Here is a 24,046-nt window from a genome sequence, read left to right on the forward strand (position 1 = left end):
AGAAATAGGGCTCCTAGGTTCTATAATATCGATTCTTCCTAATGTCACTCCAACCTGAGAATCCTCAGACCTTCTGGCTGTTGTTAATAACTGGGGTAACTTACATTTCCTGGTGGTCTTCTTGGCCTCACCCATCTCCTGTGTTACCAATTCACCATAGTAAGTTCCACCTGCTTTAAATACTTCAAGTGGTTTCAATTTCCTAGTTCAGCTCTGTATGATATAGAATAATTCAGCTTTTTGGTAGTGATTGCAAGGGAGGGTAAAATCATCTATTCATTCTTCAACCAACATGCATTGAGAGTCTATGTACCAATGATGAACAGAGAAGACAGTCTTTGATTTCAATGAACTTTACACTGCAGTCGGGCAGTGTAAATTGGTATTGAAAATAAAGCATTAGTATTATGATAAAAACAAGCATCTATAAGAACATAAAGTGAGGGGTTCTTAAACTGATCTAGGAATTAGAGAATAACTCTATAAAGAATAAATACTTAATGAGAAGATTGCGTATGGTTATCCAGAGAGCATAGTCAATAAAGTTGGTAGAGGGGGTGCTGGAGAATAGGAGTAAAGTAGCCCCATTTTATTCTCCAGGAAATTTAGTAAACAAAAAACCTACTGAAAGTAATAGGCAATTTATATCAAAGTGGCAGGGTACAAAGTTAATATATAAAAGTCAGTCACTTTCCTATATATGACCAATGAACGATATAATTTGGAAAATAAGATGTTATCATTTACATTAGCACCCCCAAAAATGAAATACTCAGGGATAATTCTAACAAAACATGTATAAGATACTTATACATATTTTTATATCATCATAAAACTGATAAAAAAATGTCAAATAAGAACTAAATAAATAAAGATATTTCATGTACATGGATAGGAAAACTTGATATTTTCAAGAGGTCAGTTCTTCCCAACTTGATCTACAGATTTCACTGCAACTCCAATAAAAATCCCAACAAATTATTCATGGATATAGATAGCTAAATGTTAAAATTTATATGCAGAGACAAAAAACCTGGAATAGCCAACAGAATGTTGAAAGAGAATAAAGTTGGAGGTTTAACACTATCCAACTCCAAGACTTATGATAAAGCTATAGTAATCAAGACTGTGTGTTGGTAAAAGCATAGACAAATAGATGAATTGAACAGAATAGGAAGCCCAATAATAGGCCCACATAAATATCATCAACTGATATTTGCCAAAGGACCAAAGGCAATACAATGGAGCAAAGATAGTCGTTTCAACAACTAGACATCCATATGCAAAAGAAATTAATATAGACACAGACCTTATATCCTTTACAAAACTTAACAAAATGGAACAGATCTAAATGTAAAGTTCAAAGCTCTGAAACTCCCGCAAAATAATATAGGAGGAAACCTAGTTGATTTTAGGTGATATTTTTTAGACACAACATCAAAGGGATGATCCATGAAGGAAATAACTGATAAGCTGGACTTCATTAAAATTAAAAACTTCTGCTCAGTGAAAGACTCTGTCAAGAGAATAAGAAAACAAGCCACAAAGTAGGAGAAAATATTTCTAAACATACATCAACAAAGGACTGTTATTCAAAATATACAAAGAGCTCTTAAAACTCAACAAAAAAACAAGCAACCCAATTTAAAAATGGGCAACAGGTCTTAACAGACACCTCACCAAAGAAGATGTGCAGATGGACACTAAGCACATGAAAAGATATTCAATGTTGTACGTCATTAGAGAATTGCAAATTGAAAAAGATAGGAATACATATGTATCAGAATGGTCCAAATCCAAAATACTACACTAACTGCTGGTGTGGAGCAATGGGAGCTCCCATTTATTGCTGGTAGGAATGCAAAATAATATAGACACTTTGGGAGACACGTTGGCAATTTCTTACAAAACTAAACATACTCTTATGATCCAACAATCGCATGCCTTGGTATTCACCCAACTTAATTGAAAACTTCTGTCTAGACAAAAACCTGCACATGGGTGTATATAGCAGCTTCATTCATAATTGCCCAAGCTTGAACGCAACCAATATAGATAAACTGTACATACAGACAATGGGATATTCAGTGCTGAAAAGAAATGAGCTATCAAGCCATGAAGAGTCATGGAGGAGAATTAAATGCATGTTACTGAGTGAAAGAAGCCATTCTGAAAAGGCTACACATTGTGTGATTCCAACTATATGACATCCTGGAAAAGGCAAAACTATGGAGAAAATAAAATGATTAGTGGTTGCCAGGGGTTAGGGGGGAGGGAACAATAAATAGGTCACGCACAGAGGATTTTTAGGGCAGTGAAAATATTCTGTATGCTATCACAATGTTAAATACATTTGTAAAAGCCCATAAAATGCACAACACCAAGATTGAATATAATGTAGACGTAAACTATAAACTTTGAGTGATAATGATCTGTCAATGTAGGTTCATCAATTGTAAAAAATGTACCATTGTGGTGAGAGTTATTAGAGTAGGGGAGCTTGTGCATGTGGGGGAATCAGGGGGCAAATGAGAATTCTCTGTACTTTTACTCAGTTTGGTGTGAACCTAAATAAAACTGCTCTAAAAATTGAGTTTATTAAGTTAAAAGATTATGCTATTTTAGGGACCCCTGGGTGGCTTAGTTGGTTGAACATCTGACTTTTGATTTCAGCTCAGGTCGTGATACCAGGGTTGTGGGAGCGAGCCCCACATTGGGCTGCTTGCTGTGTGTGGATACTGCTTAAGATTCTCTCTCTCTCTCTCTCTCTCTCTCTCTCTCACTCTCTCTCTCCCTCTGTCCCTCTCCCCACTTGTCCTCTCTCTTTCTCTCTCAAGTAAAGTAAAATAAAAAAGATCCTATATGCTATTTTAGTGAAGAGCCAGAGTGGGTGCCATCTTTGACTAGCTTTCTTGGCCATTCTACCTAGCTCTCAGAGAAATTCTTTCTGGAACCATACTAGTGTTTGATCTTATGTGACTTGGATACCAGATCAGATGTCTTAAGTGACATCTTTTTCATGCATTCCTGAGAAATGCATAGGACAAAAAATGCTTTTTTTGCTAAATCAAGTAAATAATGTACCCAACAGGTACCCTTACCAATTTAACACAAGAATGTTAATCCAACATTTCAACTTCTAGTAATTTGTTGAGAGAAAATAATCATATAAAGAAGTAGGTAGGTTTTGGAGCGAATGCCAGTTACCAATATATTGCTTTTCAGCTTCGAATGCATACTTTATTCCCCGTTCTGCATAAATGGAGATGGGTCCTTATATATTTCTCCTTTGCCAGGTGACACATGTGTTAAACTTGACCAGTACAGGGACCTTTCATTGTAGACACAAGACATTTTCCCTCCTTGTTCCAGAAACTTCCCCCAACAGACCTACCCAACTCTTCCAGTGGCTTTGCAACAGAATGTTTCTGGTAAGATATCTCCCTTGAGTAGTTCTCCCTAGCACCCTAGGGAACAGATTTTGAGCAAGTTTGGACTACACAATAGCACAGTGAATCCCCTGCCAACCTGTAGCCCACACCCTCTATGACACATCTTCTCAGCTCTTGGTGGGGAGGGTTCTTGGGCCTTCTATCTTAGACCTAGGGGTTGTGCCTGCCGTTCATATTTGTCCTACTTATGTTCTTTACAGCTATCTTTGTTTCTTCCCAGCTGACTCCTTGTTACTCCAGTCTTCTGCCATAGTTAATAATTCTTTATATTAAACTTTCCCTGCTCAAAACAAGCAAACAAACAAAAATGAACCCTAGATAAAAATACCTATAACCCTATTCTCCCTGTGATAACTACCATTTACATCTTGATGTATATACCCCCTAAACCTTTTTTCTTCTATGAATGTGTGAGCATGTATTATATACATATATATAGAAAAACATATATTTGGGCCTATATATAAATTTTTTTAAACTTATTTCTGAGAGAGAGAGAGAGAGACAGCGTGAACAGAGAGGGGTCAGAGAGAGAGGGAGACACAGAATGTGAAGCAGCTCCAGGCTCCGAGCTGTCAGTGCAGAGCCCGACGCGGGGGCTCGAACCCACGAACCGTGAGATCATGACCTGAGCTGAAGTCGGACGCTCAACCAACTGAGCCACCCAGGCGCCCCCTATATATAATTTTTAAAACAAAAGGTAAAGCACATCGTACAGGTTATCTTGTGAGCTCTGGATCAATATTTACAATGGTTCCATGGCACTTCATTTGGTATACATACCTTAAATTGTTCAAATTTCCCCCTAGTCTGGGACATTTAGGCTCCTTTCAATCTTACATTATTATGAACAGTGCTGCAATGAGCATCTTTATGCCAGATTATCTCTTGTCTATTCCACTAGATCCACTTTCTACTCTTCTTCATCTGCTCTCCTTTAGGGAGAACATTCACTCGTTCCTTTGCCCTCTGGCTTCCAGCCAGGTTCAGCCAACACAGAGTTCCTTCAAGAGACTGTAGGAAAGGACTAGAGTGAGATCAGGGTATTAGTTCCTGTCTCCTTACTTGTGAGGTATCCTAGAGCTAGCTGTGCTCCTCAACTGAAGGAGACACTCTCAAGGTGGCCATTCCTCTCCTCCCAGTTCTCAGAATCAGTCCTTCCCTTGTCCTTTTCCTCTGGGCCTAGAGACAGTGAGAGTTCTGCCCCTCCACAAACCCTAGGTACCTGCACCACCTCCTGTGATTTTCCTGCAGCTCTTCCACTCCTTTCTAAATCAACCCCACTTGAGTTATCCCTAGTTTGAGTGTGCCAGTTGTTCTCTTACACAACCTTTAAACCTAAATCTCTATGTATATCTTTAATTATATTCTTCAAGTAAGTTGCTGGGACATTGCATATACCTGTTTTTGGGGTGTGTGTGTGTGTGTGTGTGTGTGTGTGTTTCTTTGAACAATTTTATTGTTTCCCTTAGGTCCACAGCTATGGAGAGAGCTCCAGGGTGGTTAAAAAGCTGCCTAGTGGCTGCAGGGAGAGGCTCTGGCACAAGCCCTGGCACCAGGGAGATACCTAAGGGGTCCCTCAAAGGCTTCTGGTCTTCAGAGGGTCCTAGTTTTGCTTGAAGGTGAGCCTTTGGAAGAGATCTTTGCCCAGCCCAGCCTGGGGCAGCCAGCCTGTGGAGGTGTGCCAGTGGGCCCCATCTTCTTAATGTGCTACACCTCCTCATCTAGGAAGTGGTTATCCAGGAAGTCACAAAGATGGGAGTCTGCGAGGGCAGAACCCAGGGCATGCAGATCAAGAAGGGCCTAGTTCAGGTTCTTCTCCAGAACCAGAGCAGCTTCCATGCTATCCTGGGCTTTATCCTACTCATCTTGGGACAATTTCTGTACCTTCTGGAAGAGAACATGGTTGCAATGCTGGTTTGGCATATCCAAGAGAAGTTCGGCACCCTCATGCTTCTCTTCAGCCAACCGGAGGAAGGAGGGGCCCATGCCCTCCAGAGCTACATCATGGTGCTCAAAATAGAAGCCCAGAGAGAGGTAGGTATAAGAAGTCAGCAGATGCATGTTGACCAGGTGGCTGAAAGTAGCCTCCACCTGGATGGAATAATTCTAATGAATCTGGGAGCTCATGGTTGATCCATAATAAAGAACAAAGCTCAGGATGTTGGCTGGTTCTGGAGGTAGAGGGTGGCTGAGAAGATGGCTCTGATAAGGTTGTGACCAGAATAAAAAAGGTTGGATGGTGGTCAGAGGCTGGTATAAGAGGCATCCCTGGGTTTGTTCCGTCCAAATACTGTTGAAGCAAGAGACAGATTAGCAGGATCATTGGGTGCACTGCCTGAGTAGGCCTATTTTTAACATGTGTGGAACATGTTTTGGAGTTTATTTTAGGTGGAATGTTAATAATCTTGGTGATGTAGAGAGGCGTCCTCTAAAAAAATATGCAATCTAAACTCTGGATCCAACCAGATAAGAATATACCTGAAGATTTAATAAGGATAAGAACAGTTGGCAAGGAATATGGCCCATCATTTACCTTGGTCCCTGAAAAGTCCTAGAGACCCCAAATCTTCCTGACCTCTTTAATAAAGCCATTTTGTGGAGGAGTATTAGTAGGATCCAGCTAGAAAGTGAACTAAAGAAAGAAAATCCAATCAGTTGATGTTGGTTTATTGAATGGAATAAATAAGCCTCACACATATTGTTATCTGGGCTTCTGAGATCTCATTCATCAAATTTCTAAGACAAGTAGCCCAGATTTGTCTTTATTTTTCAATTTGAGGCCTAGTTCTCTTGATGATGATTTTTTATACCTGAGCTTTTCTAAGATAAACAATTTAAAACAGGTGTGGCAGATCTGACTGTTTTACAAACTCAGGGAGCACAAGAAATATTGCACCTTGTGAAGCATATGAAACGGATGTTTTTTAAGTTAAAAATGATCAAACATCAGCAATTTCATATGCTTTACCCTAGTACCTTTCTCTCAATCAATTTATTTCTATTTTGCACTTTCAGCTTGCCCTATTAGCTGAAAAGATAACCTTCGCAGTTTGCAGGATTCCTCTTCATCTCACTCTTTATCTATCCCTGTCCTCTCTCCAACCTCCTCCCTGCTCGAGAATATGTCAGAGTTTCTGGGTGAATGGGGAAGTGGGGGGAGGGAGAGAGTATCTGTTCAGGAAGATGCTGTGTCATTCCATGTTCTCTGTCTGCCTAGGCTATTCTCGGAGCATGGGAATCGAAAGAAGCTACCTGGGGATTTGTCTTCCTAGGCACACTGGTCAGCAGCTTCTTCTCTAAGGTCTTATTTTTTCCATAGTTGCACAGCTGTGAGTGCAAAGGGGTTTCTAGATGACCATGCCAAGGCTTAGAGCAAAGGAAATGGATCACTGTCCACAGTACATGGAACATCATAGGTACTCAGTACATATTAATTGAAGGAATAAATAAATGGTCTGAAGTTGTCAACCCAAGCCTACTCAGCAGAGTGAGCAGAAAAATAGCAAGAGCAAACACAGGACTCTTATGGTGATAGGCATTGTTCTAGTTGCTTTATATAATTAACTTACTCAGTTCTTGCAATGACCCTAAGACTTAGGTAACAGCAGAACTAAAGGATCTTCCCAAGCTTGTGGCAGTCCAAGCATGGAATCAAGGATGCCTTCTACTTCGTAGACAAGGAGACAGGTCTTCAGTGTGCTGGGTATTTCATTTAGCTTCAACACAGATTTCGCCAGTGACATTTATCTCTGATATTAAGATCACTAACAAATCCCAGGCAACATCCTGGCTTGCAGCAGCCCACTGGCATCTCCGTCTGGCACGCTTTGCAGGGCTGGTCATGTGAGAGAGATAGCTAACGGTGACAATTGCTGGGTGATGAATGGCTAGAAGTAGGGCAGCTCGAAGCATGATGGGGACAAGGAATGCAATCAGGAAATGCTGACCTGGAACTTGGAGTGGGTTAAGTTGAACTGTGATGGACAGAAGGCGGCAGCTGCATGTACAGCATGTTGGCACACACAAGTCTGAGAAGCACTGCTTAATTTGAATTGAAATGGACAGCCTGAGAGGCAAGCAATGACCAGAGCCACAAACCAAAATACAAACCTTTCATTCATCTTTCCAACCACACTCACACTCTTGGGTAGTTTTGTTGGTTAGCATCATTCTCCAGTCTGATAAAAACAAACAAAAACAAAAAACACGATACAGGGCTCTGGCCCCAGGGCCATGCATATGAGATTTCTGAGGGAGAAACAGACAGAAGAGGCTCTGAGCTGAGATCGGATGGGCACATTGGAGTCGATCTCCCAACAAAGGCTTCTGTTTAATTTTTGGAATGGCAGTTCTAGCAGGCTCTGATGTACTTGTGTGCATAAAGAAAAATACGGTTGGTTTCCTTCTTTTCACATCTCAAAGTCAAGGGCTTCCTCTGTAATTTTTCCCCTTCCCCATTGTGGTCATTCTTCTTGCATTTCAGCCCACGTCAGAGGTCTGGGGGCGACTGGGTGCCAGGAGACTCCACGTAGCAGGAACAGGACCCTGAGCAGTCAGTGTTATGTTGGCTCCATGCTATGTGGGCTCCACGTTGTTCTGGATGCACTTGCACCACTTACAAGAAGACACTTCATGTATCCGTGACTTTTTCTTGAGGCCTTGAATGAGACTTAAAATGGATGTTTAAAAATTAACCCCCTTTTAGTCACCTGGGTAGCTCAGTCGGTTAAGCGTCTGACTCTTGATCTTGGCTCAGGTCATGATTTCAATGGTTTGTGAGATTGAGCCCTGTGCTAACGGTGTGGAGCCTCCTTGGGATTATCTTTCTTCCTCTTTCTCTGCTCCTCCCCTGCTTATGCACTCTCTCAAAAATAAAAAAATGAAACAAAACAAAACAGAAACTTAAAAAAAATGAACCCACTATTAGAGACATGATTTGCAAATATTTTCTCCTATTCTGTAGGTTGTCTTTTCAGTCTGTTGATTGCTTGCTTTGCTGTGCAGAAACTTTTCAGTTTGATGTAGTCCCACTTACCTATTTCTGCTTTTGTTACCTGTGCTTTTACCAAGAAATCACTACCAAGACCAATGTCAAGGAGCTTTTCCTCTATATTTTTTCCTAGAAGTTTTACAGTTTCAGGTCTTAAATTTAAGTCTTTAACCCATTGTGAGTTGATTTTTGTGAATGCTGTAAGGTAGGGGTCCAATTTCACTTTTTAAAACGTGAATATCCAATTTTCCCAGCAGTATTTATTGAAGAGATTATCTTTATTCTTTGCACTCTTGTTGAAGATCAATTGACAATTGAAGAGATTATCTTTATTCTTTGCACTCTTGTTGAAGATCAATTGACAATTGAAGAGATTATCTTTATTCTTTGCACTCTTGTTGAAGATCAATTGACAATAGATGTGTGGGTTTGTTTCTGGGTTTTCAATTCCATTCCACTGGTCTATATATCTGTCTATGCCAATACTATACTGTTACTGTTACAAAACTGTAGTTTTGTAATATAGTTTGAAATCAGAAAGTGTTAATCCCTTCCTCTTTATTCTTCTTTCTCAAGGTTGCTGTGGCTATTTGGGGTCTTTTGTGGTTCTCTATGAATTTTAGGATTGTTTTCTGTATTTCAGTAAAAAAATATCATTGAAATTTGATGGGGATAGCATTGACTCTGTAGATCTCTTTGGGCAGTACAAACATTTTTAAAATATGAAGGCTCTGACCACATAACTCTACAGCAGAAAAAAGTCACAAATAATCTAATTTAAAAATGCACAGGGGTTCCTGGGCGGTTCAGTTAGTTAAGCACCCAATTTCACGTCACGTCATGATCTCAGGGTTCATGGGTTTGAGCCCCACATCAGGCTTTGCGCTGACAGCTCAGAGCCTGGAGCCTGCTTCAGATTCTGTGTCTCCCTGTGTCTCTGCCTATCCCCTGCTCATGTTCCATCTCTTTCTTTCAAAAATAAACAAACATTTAAAAAATGGACAAAGGACTTAAACAGACATTTCCCCAAAGAAGATATGCAAGTGGCCAACAGGTACATGAAAAAATGCTTTGGGTGCTTGGTTGGCTCAGTTGGTAGAGCATTAGACTCTTGATTTCAGGATCATGAGTTCAAGCCCCATGGTGGGTGTAGAGCTTACTTTAAAAAATGCTTAAAATTAATTATCGATCATTAATTATTAGGGAAATGAAAATCCAAACTACAAGGAGATACCACTTTGCACCCACTAGAATAGCTATAATAAAATAGGATGTCTGCCTTTTTCTTTTAGAGCTGTAGGAGTTCTTTACCTATTTGGATACAAATACTTGTTGGATATATGTACTGCAAAATTTTCTCCCAGATCTACTCTGCATTTCACTCTCTTAATGGTGTTTTTTTTTTAACTAAAAGAATTTCTTAATTTTAATTAAGCATAATTTTTGTTCTTTTGTTTTATGCTTATACTTTTTTCTCTTATTTTATAAATGCTCATCTACCTCAAGATTATGAAGATATTCTGTTTTCTTCTAAAAGCATTATTTCACTTTTCATAATTAGGGCTACAATCCATTTCAAATTAATTTTTGCGTGTCTAATGTGAAATAGGCATCACGTTTGCCTTGTCCAGTTGATCCACTACTGTATACTAAGAGGACAGAATTTATAAAATTTATGAATTTATTAAATTTAACTATGGATACGATGTGGCAGATGGAAGGCAGTGCCACAAAGAACAATATACTTAAGAATGAATAAATAGGTCTGTTTGAGGTGGATATCGAACTTTAACATCCATAGTATTACCTGTTAAAAATATTGATTCCTAGGTATGCCTCCCCCGCTTCAGATCAGGAGGTCTGACGTAGATCACAATTTGTAAACTATACTTTCAGAAATGCTGGTAAAGACATGCAGGCACTGTATGTCTCTTTTCCAGATCATGCTGATATAATTACTTTAAAAACTTTGTGGACTTCCTGTCAATTTATAATACATTCCATTATACAGAAGTCAGACTCACAAATCTCTTTGAGATAAGCTTTCATCTACATTGGGCTCCCTGTAAACCTGCTGTGTGACAATGGCCTTAGATTTTTGGAAGCCCCATTGTTGAAACAGAGAAAAGTCTGCAAAATACACTCTTACAATCCTTAGAAGGCCTTCTGTCTGTCCGGAAGGATCTATGAGGCACCACCTTAAAGCTCCTGACTTCTAAATAAAGGATCTTATAGCTCTAACCTAGGTTTGATTTCTGCCCTGGAGCCCTTTGAGAATTATTTGCCACTTACAGTACACTCCCACAACTTGATGAGACAAGGTTAACTACAGGATTGATGAGAAGAAACCAGAAAAAAAGTTGGGGAACCATTCAAACCTGATGCTCTTGTGTAAGGCTTCAGCTCTTGACTTAAACCCTTCTTAATAATATTTTTTTTCTTTCAGAAGTATCTGTTATTTTTCTTTCCCCAATTTTAAATAACTTTTGACAAAAGTATTTATAGAACTTCTTTGTGGGGCATTAATGCTTGGATCTGGGTTTTTACTCATCTTTTTTTCTTAATTTTTTAACGTTTATTTATTTTTGAGAGACAGAGCATGAGCGGGGAAGGGGCATAGAGAGAGGGAGACACAGAATCTGCAGCAGGCTTCAGGCTCTGAGCTGGCAGCACTCCTGGATCACGAGATCATGACCTGATCCAAAGTCGGAGGCTTAACTGACTGAGCCACCCAGGCGCCCCAATTTTTATTCATCTTGACATTGTATCCTCAAGTGTCAAGCTAGGAGCTCAAAGGAGTTTGATAGTGTTGACCCCCTACTTTTGTAATCTTGGTTTCTTTTCAATCTCCTGGACCAGCGGGAGTTCAGATCTCCCATAATAGTCCCAATGCACTCAACAGGGGAAATAAAGTCATGAAAGAATGAATTTTAAAGTCAAAGAAGGAAAAACATGGTTAAAAAAAAATCTCTTTCTTTGACTTCTAGTTGACAGTAGAAATCTCCTTTTTCTCTTGGCAATTTCCCAGCAGGTAGACTCTGATAAGTTCTGGCATGAGTTTTGAAGCACGGTGGATATTGTTGGTAGGTGTGTAAATTCACAGCTCATTGTTTCTGCAAATTCTGCTCTTCTTTATTACTGTCTTCGGAAAACTAGAGCTGATTCATAAGAACCTAACACAAAATTAACAATCGGTTTACCCCATTATTTGGTTGAGAGTGGCACCAAGGGAGGTTTTGTAGGAAGCTACCTTAGTAATTGCTGACCTGAAATGAAATAAATCTTAGTCTTTTTAAAAAAATTTTTAATGTTTATTTATTCTTGAGAGAGAGAGAGAGACATAGCATGAGGGAGGGAGGCTCCGGGGGAGGGGGGGGGAGCGGGGGACACAGAATCCAAAGCAGGTTCCAGGCTCTGAGCTGTCAGCACAGAACCTGACATGGGGCTCAAACTCATGAACCATGAGATCATGACCTGAGCTGAAGTCAGACACTTAACTGACTGAGCCACCCAGGCACCCAAAGTAAATCTGAATCTTGAGTTCTACTGTGTGATTGGTGCTGTAAGCCAAGTCTATCTGCAAATTGATCTTTTGACAATCACTGATGTCATTACCCAGATATAATAGAAAATGAGACTGACGTTCAATACGTAGAAGACCAGGGTCCCTCATCAACAAGCCCTCACTGAGTAGTGATTTTTGATGAGATGTTAATGAACACTGAGCTTTTTCTAGGTTTTGAAAGTCAAGGCTCACAACCATTATGCGTGCAAAAAATAAATTACTCACTGGATTAAATGTACAAGTTGTAATATTTGGTCAGTTAAGGAAATGAATGCTTAATAAGCATGACAAATCATAAATTAAAACAAAAATAAAGAAGTTTAAATAACAGAGCACTGTAAGCAAACATGAAATGTTGGGTTTGGATGAGTTGATTTCTATGGTTTCTTCCATAGTTTTTTAATGTTTATTTATTTTTGAGAGAGAGAAAGAGACAGAATGTGAGCAAAGGAGGGGCAGAGAGAGAAGACACAGAATCCAAAGCAAGCTCCAGGCTCTGAGCTGTCATCACAGAGCACCTATGGGGGCCTTGAACTCATGGACCATGAATGAGATCATGACCTGAGCTGAAGCTGTATGCCTAACCGACTAAGCCACCCAGGTGCCCTGATTTCTTCTATATCTAACATAAATTTTCCATAGTGATGGAAATGAGAATTCACAAAAAGGATAAAGCTCAAAGTACTATATCCATGCCCTAGAAAATATGGGGAAATATGAGTGAAGAGCAAAACTGAGCTAAAAATGTGTGATTTCAAGGGCTTTCTCTTTAACTTGCCAAGGAAACATCACTCTGTCCTCAAAGGCATGTAAGTCACTGAAGATAATTATGAGAAGTGAGTGAAAGGAGGGACAAGCCAATGTTATCACCAAACATTTTTCCCTGGGATACATGATAAGTGTGGCTGTCATCAAGGACATATTTTGGGAATGTAGTGATGGATTTAGCCTGATATAAACAAGATCCACTCTAAAGCAATTTAACTGAATGCCCGAGTTTGCCTAGGACTGAATTTTTTTTTCTGGGATGTGAGACTTTGAGAGATAAAATTGGGAAAACTTTAGGCTAATTTGTAAATGCTGGTCACCATAGTTATGAGAGAACCAAGCTGAGGCCAGATCCCTTTGGTGCAGACCCAACACCTCAGTCAGTAGATTATGTTCCTCCTCTTGTTCAATGGCTTATGAAAATAAAAAATGACCAGATGGAAGCCTCAACTTTAAGTTCAAACTGAACTATGTCATATAACTTGGTAAAAGCCTTCCTCCTTTGGGAGTTAAGTTCTCTAAACCTGAAGAGATCAGATGCAAAACTTTGTAAGTAGATGATTTGGTATAATAACAAGAAAGGTTACTCTCACTTCTCCCCTTGATTTCTGCACCTATATACTCTGTGAGGCAAAAAACAAAAGGAGCCATAGATATTGGTAGTTGATTCAGACTATATATTGCCTCTCTTAGAAGAAAGACCTTAATGTTATAAGGCATTGTCTTTGTCTCTCACTTGTCACCTAAACAGGGTCTTTGTAGGCATTCCAACCATTTTATAATGTCAGCTTCTTTTAGCAAATCCCTTGGGTCTCAGTCCATTGCCTCATTCTTTTGCTGTGAAATGGCTTGTTTTGTCAGAACAGTGTTGTGTGGGATTCAGTGACAGTGAATAGGCATTCAGTAAGTATACAGATGGTGGTGATGGCAGAAGCATTGCCTATATGGAAGACAAGTCCCTGTCTATTCTAGTGGTGACCAATCATTGCCTCTTTGATGATGGAAGGTGTTTAATAGAATCGACCTGCTAATTGGTGGCTACTACTCCTTCCATGGTATGGTGCTGTGTACCAGGGCTCGGTGTAGGTTTCTGCCAGTTGGTAGTCTGGGCACTTAGTAGTGGTAGTAGCTAGATTATTCTTGGTGAAAAGTCCACATGCTTGAACCCCTGCATAACCTTCATCCTTGATTATTATGGCCATTTTATTCATGAGCTCATTTAACAAATTGCAGGTTGGCTGAGGAAAGAGGTTGGTATACCTATAGTGGCTCATCTTACCCACCTGATTATAGAGACATGTAATCTTATGCCCTAGATAAGCATTCACGTGGAAATGAAATATCCTTGCATTCTATGTCTATTGTTAAGTGGATATATCCACATGCCTCTTTCCTAAACCTCCTTGTTACCAGTTCTTCAATCTTGTACCTTCTAGGTCACTGACCTCCAGCCCTTGAACATGTGTAGCCCTAAATATATAATCACCTCTCCTTCCAGGCAAAGTGCATACCAGATGTGTGGCTTAACTTTCTGCCCACTGGGAAGATTTATTCCTCCTTATCATCCTTCAAGGCCACCCCTGAATGGGGTTATGATTCTGTAGTAGTTGACTTTCAGCTGGTGCCCACATATTGTGTGGTTGCATCTCTAAACAGGCTCAATTTTTCGCTTTCTTGACCCAGTGGGATTTCGTATGAGATCATAGGGGTGAGTGAAGGAGAGGTGGCACTAGAGTAGATAGCATATTTACGTAACTCATTTGTGCTTTCAGCATCTACTCAAGCCAGGTCTCGCGTAAACCACATCTTGTTGGTGATGAACATCCTTTCCACATCAAAATTTATGGCTTGATCTAAGAGTTATCCAATTCATAATGGGCAGTTCAGGTCATCTTGTCACTTGGTGTTTGACGGTCAGGTAGCTGAACTTAATTAGGGCACAGTGGCATTCAGTATATCCCAAAACCTAGAAGTCTGCACTATGATTCTTCTGTTGAGACTTGCCAGAGGCTATATACAGTATTCTCATCTTGTATGGGTACCTCCAGCATTATAGGATCTGCTGGGACATAAGGTTCAATTGGTGATAGGGCTCAATTGATGATAGGGCACAAAAGTTCTGGACAGAGTTATTTCTTGTTCTGGGCTGCACTCAAAGTTAGCAATCTAAATTACTCACTAAATTAGTTAGAGAAACAGACCCAAATGTGGTGTATATTGCTTTCAGAGTCCAAAGACACCCACAATAGTTACTTTTAGGTGTCAACTTGATTAAACCACAGTATTCAGATATTTGGCCAAATATTATTCTAGATTATTCTGTAAAGGAGTTTTTTAGATGGAATTCACATTTCAATCAGCAGATTTTGGGTAAAGCTGAATATCCTCCATAATGTGGGTGAGCCTCACCTAATCAGTTGAAGGTCTTCATAGAGAAGCTTGATCTTCCTGGAAGGAAAGGAATTCTGCCAGTAGACTGCCTTGGGACTTGAATGGAAACACTGACTCTTCTCTGAGTCTCCATCCTACCTGTCCACCTATAAGAGTTTGGACTTGCCAGTTTCCACAATCACATGAGTTAAAGAATCACCAATTCTTTTTTTTTTTTTTTAAGTTTATTCATTTATTTTGAGAGAGAGAGACAGGGAGTGCACAAGTGGGAAAGGGGAAGAGAGAGAGAAAGAGAAAGAGAATCCCAAGCAGGCTCCATACCACCAGCACAGAGCCTGATTCAGGGCTCGAATTCATGAACTGTGAGATCATGACTTGAGCTTAAGTCAGACACTTAACCTACAGAGCCACTCAGGTGCCCCAAGAATCACCAATTCTTAAAATAACTCTCTCTCTCTCTCTCAATATATATTACAACCTATTGGCTCTGTTTCTCGAGAATGCTGATACAGATGCCTTTAGCTTAGTGGTTGCAAAATACACCAGCTTGGCCCTCATTTGGGAATGCAGCTTACAAGATGAGGGAGGAACTGCAAAGTGAGAAAACAACAGGACAAGGCTGGAACCCTGTGGGACAGCAACACAAAAGCAGTAGAGAAGATAAACTTGAAAAGGGACTGAGAAGGAGCTTGAGGCTACAGAGAAGGAAAAGAAGCGGCAGGAGACGCATGTGGCTGAGGTCACTAAAGTCAAGGAAAGGGAAGCATTTCCAGAAGGGATCAGTGGTGTCAAGTGACAGAGAGGAGTTGGTAGTGGAGAGTTCATTGTTGACTGAAGAGAAGCGTTTCAGAACCCAGTTGTGGTTGCAGGAGCCAGTTACGGTAGTATGAGGAATAAGTGAAGAAGGGGTAGTGAGAATACAGTCAAGTAAGTTGCCTCTTAACCACCCACCCACCCAACCAACCAGCCAGAAACTGGCTTTGCAAGGGATGGGGTAGATGGGGTGGTCTGGAGTTTGACCTCCCCTTCCTCTTCCATTTGAGTGAAGAGAGCCCTGAATGCACAAATGGCTGACAGAGAGGGAAAGGTTGAAGATACAGACATAAAGGATATTGCTGATTGACTGAGGTCTCTGAGGAGGCTGGGAGGGCTGACATCCAGAGGTCTGTGTCATGAGAGTCAGCATCCAGAGGAATTATTCTACAGCCTTCGCAGAATGATGATTTGTAATGGAGCTTGCAATCTGTTTACCTTGTCTCCTAAATATAAAATTTCCAAAACAATATTTGGAAGTACCAAAAGGTGGCTTTTAAAAATTGTCGACTCAGATCAAAGGACATTGGTAAATTGGAGATGTGGTCAGAAATAAATGGAACAAAGCTGGGGAAGGTTAATTACAGAGCTTTTACACCACGGGGAGGAAAAATACTGGGTAAGGACTGGCTGGGATCTAAGAGTTATTACAAGGAGCTGAATATGAGCCAGCCAAAAGAAGTGTGGTTTAAAAAGCATTCTGGAGGGCAAAACTTTTTTTTTAAAGTTTATTTATTTATTTGAGAGAGAGAGAGAGAGAGAGAGCGAGCGAGCGAGCAGGGGAGGGGCAGAAAGAGAGGGAAAGAGAGAATCCCAAGTAAGCTCCACGTTCAGTGAGGAGCTTACTCGGGGCTCAATTTCATGACCTCAAGATCACCACCTGAGCCAAAATCAAGAGTCTGACTCTTAACCAACTGGGCCGCCCAGGTGCCCCTGGGGGACAAAATTTTTTAAATGTACATTTTGTATTTAAACATCTAATGTGATGCTGTGCATGTTGCAAATATTGCTGATTTGGTTTAATTTGTTGCTACTGGTCCAACCTCACCAGGTTATACTCTTAAGAATTATTTGGGTAGAATTGGTGATGGCTTATGCTGAAATATCCATGTTCTCTTGCCTGACTCCTTAGGCCACAGTTCATCCCTGCAACAAGGCTAGTTAGGGTGAAGCTTGTAGGCAGTGGTGGTCAAAGAAAGTTTTGTTTTTTCTTATGTGACACTAAGCAGCCTGCAAGTTGACCACATTTTGTATTTAGGCTTTACTGAATAGCTGATACTAAGCAACAGATCTAAGCTATTGGACAAACGACACCAGTCTCGTGAAGACTAAAGAATCATTAATTCATCTTCTACCCTTAGCACTATTTACGTCTCTGATTAGTAAAAGTGTAGCATCCGCTACTAAAGAGTGCCGTGAAAATGTTAAGAGAGGACCCCAAAGATGAGGTGAGAACTGGAAAGTAAGACCAGGTAGTAACTGTATTACACAAAGGAGAAGAATGTGAGGGGGATTTTCATAAACTCTTCAAGTACTTACAAAGAAATGTGACGATCACAGCAGATACAAGAAAAGGTTTAAACCCACACAGATTTTTGTCCTTACATTTTTGTTTTCTGCAAATTTTCTAGAAGAGCCATATGTTTCTTCTGGATTTTTTTTCCTTCAGCGTTTTACTGGGGAAAAATTTCAAACACACAGCAGGGTTGAAAAACAGTGCAATGTATACCTGCACGCCTACCTCTTAGACTCAACAGTTGTTGACATTTTTCCATATTTCCTTTATCCATGTATAGGTTTGTGGAATCATTTGAAAGTATGTTACAGAAAGTATGATTTTTACGCCTACATACTTCAACAGGTGTTTCTGAAAAATAAAGCGATTACACAGTTATGTATTGCAATCACATATATTATCACACCAAGAAAATTAACAATGGTCCTCTAATATTATCCAATACCCAGTCCATTTTCAGATAACCCCAATCTGTACCCCAAATATCTTTCATAACGTTTTTTTTTTTTTTTGCATGATGGTCCAGTCAAGGGTAATATCACATTTCTTTGTTCTGTCTCTTTAATGCATAGCAGTCCTCACAGCTTCTTGAGTTAAGGTCAGAAAAAATAGATGCTAAAAAAAAGGATGTTTCCTAAAAAGTTTGCCTATGTTACTTCATTTGGTATTTACAGTCATAATTATGATTAAAATGTGCACAGGTTTTTTAAAAATGAAAGAAAATTTAAAATGTTACCTCTGGACTTAAGTCTATAGGTAATAAATTTTGTCTTTGTTTCCTTCTATTTATTTATTTATTTATTTATATTTGCCAAGTGTTTTTTAACAATGAATGTGCAATTAAAAATGCATCCAATGGAACTAGAGCATATTATGCTAAGAGACATAAGTCAGTGAGAGAAAGACAAATACCATGTGATTTCATTCCTATGTGGAATTGAAGAAACAAAACAGATGAACAGAGGGGAAGGGAAGGCAAAATAAAATAAGATAAAAGCAGAGGGAGGCAAACCATAAGAAACCCTTAAATACAGAGAACAGACTGAGGGTTGCTAGAGGGAGGAGAGTGGGAGACGGGCTGGATCAATGATGGATATTAAGGGGGACACTTGTGATGAGCATTGGGTGTTAAATGTAAGCAGAGAATCACTAAATTCTACTCCTGAAACCAATACTATACTACATATTAAGTAACTTGAATTTAAATAAAATCTTGGAAAGAAAAAAACATGTGTCCAAGGTTGAGGTTAGCCTTATTGAAGGATTACACAGCAGTGGAGGCAACACTAAACATTTAAGCACTGAAGTAGCTGTTTGAGGCAGGCCGTCGAATTATATGTAATGTTTTTAGAGATAAGAACGATTTCTACCTATCTGGTATGAGTAGGAGTGGTTTGGCCTGAGGTGACAGGAGAGATATTAACTCTCTTTTTTTATGCTGTACAAGCAGCTTATAAACTAGCCTGTTGGCATGTTGGCAGTAGAGTGGAAGAAGCTTATATTTGGGAGTTTCAGACTCAGCTCCGCCACTAATTAGCCATTTGGCCTAGGCAAGTTATTTGACTCCCTGAGCCTGCTTTCTCAACTATAAAATGGGCACAATTACATCTCACTCAATTGCTGTTAGAATTAGCAATTTAAGTGGTGTATGAAAAGTAGCTAATATCATAGTTATAATTCAGATATAATTTAGCTTAAACAATATTTTATTTAACATTTATATTAAGAAGCTGTCATAAGGTGGTTAGCCTATAATAATATAATAGTTATATGCCACTTTCTAGTTTCAAAATTTTTAAAAATACATGATCTCAGGGCACCTGCCTGGCTCAGGCAGTAGAGCATGCAACCCTTGATCTCAGGTTGTGAGTTCAAGCCCCATATTGGGTGTAGAGATTACTTTTAAAAAATACATTATCTCATTTAATTCTCACACGAACCCTTAGAGCTAAGTCCCTGTATCATCTGGTAATCAGGGAGGAAACTAAAACTCTGAGAAGTGAAGTGACTTGTCCAAAGTCATTCAGCTAGGAAGAAGCATGGCTAGGTTCTGTGACTGCAAATTCAATATTAAAAAAATCCTTATAAGGGAGTGTATAAAATCATGGAATCAAGAATCAAAGAGGCTCTAAAGTTTGTTTCTTCCAATTACTAGGTATACTTGGATGAAATGTACCTTTTCCAATACTGAATTCTGCTTTGTTGATATGGTGCTGGCTGGTAGCCATTCTCATATTGCTGATTTAGTTGAATGTTATATATTTGCTCATTATTTAAGATAATGACAAAAAAGATATCAGGAATAAGTGAAACCTACATACAAATGAAAACTTACATTTTATTTGTTCTTTTAGAAAGAGAGTATGTACATGCCAGCAGGGCAGGGAGAGAATCTTTTTTTTTTTTTTTTTTTAATGTCTATTTATTTTTGATAGAGAGACAGACAGACTGTGAAGGGCAGGGACAGAGAGGGAGACACAGAATCCGAAGCAGGCTCCAGGCTCTGAGCTGTCAGCACAGAGCCCGACACTAGGCTTGAACTCACGAACCATGAGATTATGACCTGAGCCTAAGTCAGGTGCTTAACAGACTGAGCCACTCAGGTGCCCCAGGAGAGAAAGAATCTTAAAAAGGATCCACACCCAGTGTACTGAGCCAGATGCAGAGCTCTATCTCCTGACTGTGAGATCATGACCTGAGGCAAAATCAAGAGTTGGATGCTTAACTGACTGAGACACTCAGGCACCCAAAAACTTACATTTTAAATGTTTGTATATCTAAGGGTTTATATCTTGAGGGTCAACATAGTACAGTGGCACATGCATAGGAATCGGAGTCAAACAGGTCTGGGTTTAGGTGCTGGTTTTTGAGTTCTGTGTCTTTGAGCTAGTTACTCAGTGTAAGCCTAGTACTATACTATAGGGTGTTTTTGGTAATTGTGTGAGCTAATGTACATTAAATACCTGCACCGTGCACATGCATGATCAATACCTTCCTCATTTCATCCACTAGTTTGCAATCACTGGACAAGCCTTTGAAGATGGGAGACCTGATGGTGGTTTCAGTAATGTTAAATTATGCTACAAAGTGGCTTTACCTTTCTACCCATTCCTGCCCAAGTTTCCCTTGAAAGGCCCCAGTGAAGTCTTGGGATAACTCCCTTCTGCTTATATGAGATTCTAATATTTCTTGCAGCTATTTAGAAGTGAAACAAAGATTGTTCAGCTTGTCTATTATTGAATAATAAGCCACTTAAAAATCATAAAAATTGGGGTACCTAGGTGATTCAGCTGGTTAAGTGTCCAACTTTGGCTCAAGTCATAATCTCCCGGTTCATGGGTTCGAGCTCTGCAATGGGCTCTCTGCTGTTGGTGCAGAGCCCACTTGGGATCCTCTGCCTCCTTCACTCTCTGTGCCTCCCCTGCTCTCTCTCTCTCTCTCTCACAAAATAAATAAGAACATTTTACAAATTATAAAAATTATATAGGGTGAGAAATTCAAGCAGAGCTTGGCTGGATGAGTCTTCTCCTCCATGCGGTGCTGGCCAGGGACACTTGGTGGTATTTAAGTTGTGGAGTAGAAAGTCTGGGATTCTAGAAGGCTTCATTCATTTATCTGGCACAGTGGTAGGTACAGTTAGAAGGCTAGGCCCACATGGGTCTCTCTTCCTCCCCATGTAGTCTCACAAGTTCCCCACATGGTCTCTCCAGCAAACTAGTTGGGCTTCACACCTAGTAGCTCAAGGCTCTAAGGTAGATGACTCCATGAGACAGGAAGTAGAGTTGCCTATTAGAGCCTGGGCCCAGAACTTGGGACATTTACTTCTACCTATTGGTCACAGCAGTCACAGAACCTTCCCAGATTCAAGAGGAGGGGACACAGAACCCACCTCTCCATGCAAAGAGTAGCAAGTAATTGGTCACGAAAGCACCTGAATACCATATCTTTGAAGAGACTACATGTCAGAGGGGCATAATGTAGATTTCCAGTAAACACAGTTACATGCCAGATACTTTGTTGGGATAACTGATTACTTGTCGATCTATAGCTGCAGATGTTTCTATGAACTTCCCCAATCCATTAATGTGTTGAGAAGGTGTACCTGGAATCTGCCCTTTACTTCTAGTTCCGTGAATTGCTTCATTATACTTTCATCTCTGTCATCTCTGATCTGATGGAATAGGAGATGTAATCTGTTACATATTACTCAAATCTCTGTATAACTCACCACTTCTGGGAAATCTTCCCTAAACAAAACAGGAATAGTCAGCTTTCTCTCTCTCTCTGCTGGAGAGATGTGTACTATGTGTCTTTAAAACTTTTCCAAAATTCAGAATGAAGAGAATTATTATCAGAAGGCACACTCCAGTAAATTGCACTTTGTTACATTTAAAAGAGAGACATTTAAGAGAGAGATGAGTAGTCTTTAGGTGACAGTATTATACTTCACAGTTTTCAATCAAATTTAATTTCTTAGTTGTTACAGTTAGAGATACCTCAGTTGCTAATGTTTTTTAGCAGTTTAGTTGCTGTCTTAGTAGTTTTGGAAGGCAGTAAGCAGAATCCAAGATTAATTATATTTTAGGTTAATTATATGTTAATTATAGTTATATTATACTATGCTTAAAAACTTACAGGGTAGGTCTTAATTCCTAATAGGGCTTACCATGCATAACAGCTCTAGTTTGTCTTTTTGTTTAGCTGTGAATAAATAGAAACCTTATAAAGAATGAAGCATCTAATCACTTTCCTTTTAAAAAGTCAAAGTTCAACCACCCAGAAAAATTGAAATAGCTGATACATTTATGCTTCTTTATTTCAAACTATGACACACAAAAATGAGTGAGCTCTGACTGTAAAACTTAGTATGTTTAGGATAAAGATGTCCCCAATCTCCACTTACTGTCTTATATACAAATGTACTTAAATATTACAATCTCTAGAAAAACACTGAGGTATTACTGAAGTCAGAAAAATGATAGAAATTTTTATTCTAGCCTAAAACCTGCCTTGGTACTAACCAGAGGAAGTTAGGTGGTTGTTTGTAAGCTAATCAAGAGTCCTTAGGGACACCTGGGTGGCTCATACAATTGAGCATCCGACTTCGGCTCAGGTCATGATCTCGCAGTTCATGGGTTCGAGCCCTGCGTCCGGCTCTGTGCTGGCAGCTAGCTCAGAGCCTGGGGCCTGTTTGAGATTCTGTGTCTCTCTCTCTCTCTGACCCTCCCTGCTCATGCTGTCTCTCAGAAATAAATAAAACATTTTTAAACATTTTAAAAAAGAGTCCTTAAACTCCATTATACAAATGATGCACTTCCTCCTTTATATTGAGTCTAGTGGCTTCACTCTTCAATAAAGCTAGATCCTTTGGCACATGCTTAGGAGACAGCCAGTGGTTTAGAGATAGATTGCTTTGAGGGCATTGGAGCAGCCGAGGGACTGAGTAGCACTATTGAGAAAGGAAAAGGAGGACACTTCTGGAGTTAAAATAAGATGGAATGCATTTTTGTAGGAAATAGTGGCTGGAGACGGGCAGAATTCTCAACATCTCAGGCTAATACATTCTTGTTCAGTTTTCATTTGTACTTTGGAGGTGCTCTAGAAAGCTTGGACAAAAATAATTACAGTACAAACGTATAGTGCGTTTTTAGCCAGTCCGCATACAGGAAATTCTCTGTTAGTGTAGGAACTGTTCTGATGTTCAGTCCTTAAAGATTGCTTTTATTCCTCCTTGGTCGGGAGGTAGGAGGAAGAGTTAGTGAAGAGTCCTTATTTTATTTATCTCTATCCACACTCTAAAAGAGTTTGAATCATTTTTGAGGAGAGCCTGGGGTGTTTGTACACGCTCTGGGCAGTGCCTGGCATTCTGCAAGAGACTGATGAGCAATAAGCAGTGATAATCAGTACATCTCCTTTGCCAGTGGACCAGGAAGATCGCTGCTATCCTCTCAGCAAAGAACAGACTAATAAGCAGGGATTCGGGCCAACCTCTCCTTTCCGCTGCAGTTTCTTGTTATTTACTCTGGCTTAATGAATGGCCACCAGCTGGCAGACACAGAGTTTCATAATATTTGCACACAATTTGTTTGGGTCGGTTTTTAATTTTTCTTTCCATTTGAAGCTAGGGTTACCCGAAGGAGAATTCAGAGAAACTCTGGAGACAGAGGGGCGGATTTTCGTTTTCTAGTGATTTCTGGGAGGAAATCTGGGACGGGCAGGGTGAAATCGAGTACCGTTTGGTTAAGGTTAAAAAAAAAAATCATCTAGTGTGGGGGCCAGGTGGTGCTTCAGTGGGAGGGCCATGCAAGACGAAACCAGCTTTGGGGAAAGGAGAGAGGCGAGAGAACGAGAGCAGGGCTAATGAATGAAGGGAATTTCGTTGAGCCTCCAAACCCTGGACTCCCACCCTCCAGCTAGCTGCGGGACTTGCCTCGGGAGGAAAGCCCCGGAATCCCGACCCAGAAGCACGCTGGCGCTTACCGGAGCCCACGGACGTGCGCGCCAGGGCCAAGGAGGCGGGCGCCTGTCCCTTTAAGGGGCCGGTCTCC

Source organism: Crocuta crocuta, unplaced genomic scaffold, assembly GCF_008692635.1.
Source record: "Crocuta crocuta isolate KB4526 unplaced genomic scaffold, BGI_CrCroc_1.0 scaffold10, whole genome shotgun sequence".
Lineage (NCBI taxonomy): Eukaryota > Metazoa > Chordata > Mammalia > Carnivora > Hyaenidae > Crocuta > Crocuta crocuta.